Source organism: Coffea arabica, chromosome 7c (assembly GCF_036785885.1).
Source record: "Coffea arabica cultivar ET-39 chromosome 7c, Coffea Arabica ET-39 HiFi, whole genome shotgun sequence".
Lineage (NCBI taxonomy): Eukaryota > Viridiplantae > Streptophyta > Magnoliopsida > Gentianales > Rubiaceae > Coffea > Coffea arabica.
In genome coordinates this window covers 29568911-29572336 of record NC_092322.1, presented here as the reverse complement: position 1 = coordinate 29572336, position 3426 = coordinate 29568911, and the positions used below count along the sequence as shown (strand labels likewise).

At 40.5% G+C, this 3426-nt stretch overlaps 1 long non-coding RNA gene across 2 annotated transcripts; it reads right to left on the bottom strand.

Moving 5' to 3' along the window:
* Positions 1-698: 698 nt before the first annotated feature.
* Positions 699-3197, bottom strand: LOC140010783 (uncharacterized). Of its 2 annotated transcripts, XR_011817931.1 has the most exons (3): positions 3057-3197; positions 1577-1661; positions 699-946 (listed from the first exon to the last, which is right to left on the bottom strand). It is a non-coding gene; the product is annotated as an uncharacterized lncRNA (long non-coding RNA). The 2 variants fall into 2 exon arrangements; XR_011817930.1 differs by lacking the exon at positions 3057-3197 and having other exon boundaries at positions 1577-1866.
* Positions 3198-3426: the final 229 nt, after the last annotated feature.

Here is a 3426-nt window from a genome sequence, read left to right as displayed (position 1 = left end):
AAATACAACCTAACAGAAAAAGGGTACAATAGCCATCCGTTATAATATAACTTAAAATCTTCAAAAGAAAGCAATCTAGTACTACTCACGAGCATCCTTGGTCTCGAACCCTGTAAAAGAAAATCACAACGTGGGATGAGCTACACAGCCCAGTGAGGTTCCAAGACACTCTAACAATTCAAATAAATCAGGTAGATTGGGCATATCATATGCATGGTTCAAGGTTACACAATGGCATGTTATCATGAGGTGATAATCATTGTACGGGTAATTTGAGACATTATCATGGTATGAGACATTTATTATGGTTCAAGACATTGGCATATATAGTTCACGAGTGATTGGAGCTTATTACAGGCATAGCTCAGGATTTCATATTGGCATTTTAGCATGAAACAATTATCATGATACCAGGTAAACATATACTGTAGGATACGGTGTTCCAGTGGAACTCTGTCGGTCATCTGCACCTTATGACTTTCGGATCCCCACGGTACGGTCTGGCCATCGCCTTATGTGACGACCCCACCGCACCCAGAGGCGTACCAAAGGGTTTGGCGGACCGCCTGCCAAGCTCGTGCCAGGACTCACTCACTTACATTAATTTCAGAGATAACATCAGTATTGGACAACTGAACATTTACTCTAAGTACATCTCCAACCAGTGTAAAATATAAATTTGTCCAATAAAAGAATCATAATACCAAAAGATACTATTCACATTTATACATCTCCAAAAGTACTATTTACAATATATACATCTTCAAAAGGGATATTCCAGTCCACTACATCACACAAAAGCGAAGACTAAAACCACAAAGTGGATCTTACACAGAGTCCTAATTCTAACTGTGAGAAAAACATCCTAGAAAGTCCAACTAGTATAATTTCAAAGGTAAATTCTAGGGTTATAACTCTCGTGAAGTGTGATCCCCGCGTACGACCCCTGTTAAGGAAATAACAAAGAAAAACGGTAAGCTTAAAGCTTAGTAAGCAAGCAGGGGCAAAATGGTAATTTTGCATCAAGTCAGATATTTATGCCACAAATACATCAAAGTCAAAGCAAATTAACAAAACAATTCAAGGATACGGATTGGCTCCAAAGCCAAGTCATTCGCCATGCGTGACCACCTGTCGACCCTCCGTCGACCACAAGGAATGGTCCGTAGAACTCCACTTTCTTCCTCCGACCACCTTACGCCCACTCTGGCCAGTATCCATACACACACATATGGCTCGAGCTTCGAATCGTATTCGAATTGCATTCACAAAATTGGTGATCTTAAAGATAGTTTGGACTAACTTCGACCAAGCCCTAACTGGCTCGAATAGTCCGTCTAGCCTTTAGATCGGGCCCACTCATAGTTTCACATCACACACACACAAAAGGTCATTCCAAGCCACATGCTTCAGGGATTCAATCCCAATACAGTTCACATATCATAATTCATATCTATTGCAAATACAAATTAGGGTTTAGGTCGAGTGAGATAAAGTACACGCTCGCCTAAGCACCCTTATATCACACACAATTCATATTGGTCACATTTAACACATAAACGCCCCAGTTACTTACTTAGAGTACAAAAGTAGACAAAAACGGCACTGGGTCAAACTCAACCGTCAGTGGGTCCCACCGTCTCCGAGCATTTCGTTACCGTCTGTGACAGAAGGTCGAGTCATAACATTGCTCAAACAGGTATCCAAATGCATACGAATAAGGAAAACAGCAAATGCAACCCATACGCGCGCGGAAATGGAAAACGGAAACGGAAATGGAAACGGAAACGGAAACTTGTCCGTTTTGGCGTCAAGAACTGTTTTGAACACAATGTAGGTTACGATTTTTGGATCAAGGCGTATGAGATACCGACGCGAAGCTAAGGAGAAAAGATATAACTTTCATGAAGACACTTCCATCCAGTTCTGAACGGAATCAGGTCATAAGATTGAAACAACGTGCCAGGAGTTCGCACGTTTAGATGACAGACAGGGTCTAGTGGAAGAACCATAACTCACAACTCACAGACCCAAATCAAGAAATTTCAAAAGCATTGGAAAGCTAAGACATAAGGCTAAAACTTTTATGTTTTTACCAAGACTTGGATCAACTCAAAACCAAACGAAAAGTGGGTGTCAAAGTACCTGTCAGAACTGCCCAGTGTTCCAGGGAGTTCTGACACACGATCTTATTTTGGCTCTAACTGGAGCTACGAAGCTCGGATTTGGACGTACTTTATACCGCTTTGAATCTGAAACAGAGCTCCACAGTTCTTATGAAGACATCACCACCCAGTTTCATCATTATCCATGCGAACTGAGCATGGTCAGAAGCTAAGCTACAAAACGTGGTCAAACCAGAATTTGTAAGCTAAGTGAGGGTTTCGGCTATAACTCAGCCTACACACCTCCGTTTGACCTGAAATTTTGTAGGCACAACAAGCACTTAAGAAGCTACAATTTCTATGAAGGACTCAGGTTCAAATTCGGATCAGAATTGGGTCAAAGTCGTTGCAAACAGGCTGCTCAAATGGTCCAGCAAAACAGGTTCCGAAAAAAAAACAGTAAACTTTGCCGATTTACTGGTATTTATAGGGAAGGAATTTGGAACTGATTTTTATACCAGAGATAGTTCTGTGAAGCTAGTTTCTAACTCTACAAATGGCATCCCAATCCGAGTTTTCTAGCCCAAGATATAGTCGCTCTACCAAAACTGATTTCAGTCCCCTGTTTTATCCGAAGAGACTGAGTTTGTGGCATATGGTTCCATTTTTTTTTTGATTCCCAAATTAGTCTTGATTGCTCAAGAGCTTATCAATCAAACAAGTACACCTAGTATCCAGCATGCATAGCAACATATATAGCCAAAATTTAGGCAAGAATCATCATAAAATTGGCATAGAAATTGAACTACAAAGCTGGAAAAACACGAACTGCTCATATGCATGTTTATAATAGGATTTCGTTTTTTGTTTTTCAGCAGGGGTACTTGATTTCCTAGATATATAAGATGCGTAAATGAATTATAAATGAAATAGGTGTATAGCTCATGGTACCTTTTAAAAAGCAGTAAAGTGCAAGAAAAATTCCACCTGATGTACAGCAAAAATCCAGCTCTCAACCGAATTGGTTTTGGCCAGCTTTGTGTGCAATTTTTGTAGTAAGTGAGCTGATAGTTTCTTGCTAGTTTCGATGAAGATGAGAAGATTGCCAAAGTGTTTACTACGCCTGGATGTCTGGTATTATAGTAGCCTAAGCTAGCATGACAAGGATTGGAGTTTTGCCAACTCAATGGCTTGGAAAATTGACAAGTGTTCCCACCCACTTTGTCATGCTTTGGCTGGGCAAAAATCATGAAGATTCAAGGCTTTCCAAACTCTTGATATTCTCGGCCAAGCTGACCAGAATCAGAGTAAGTGTTTTCTT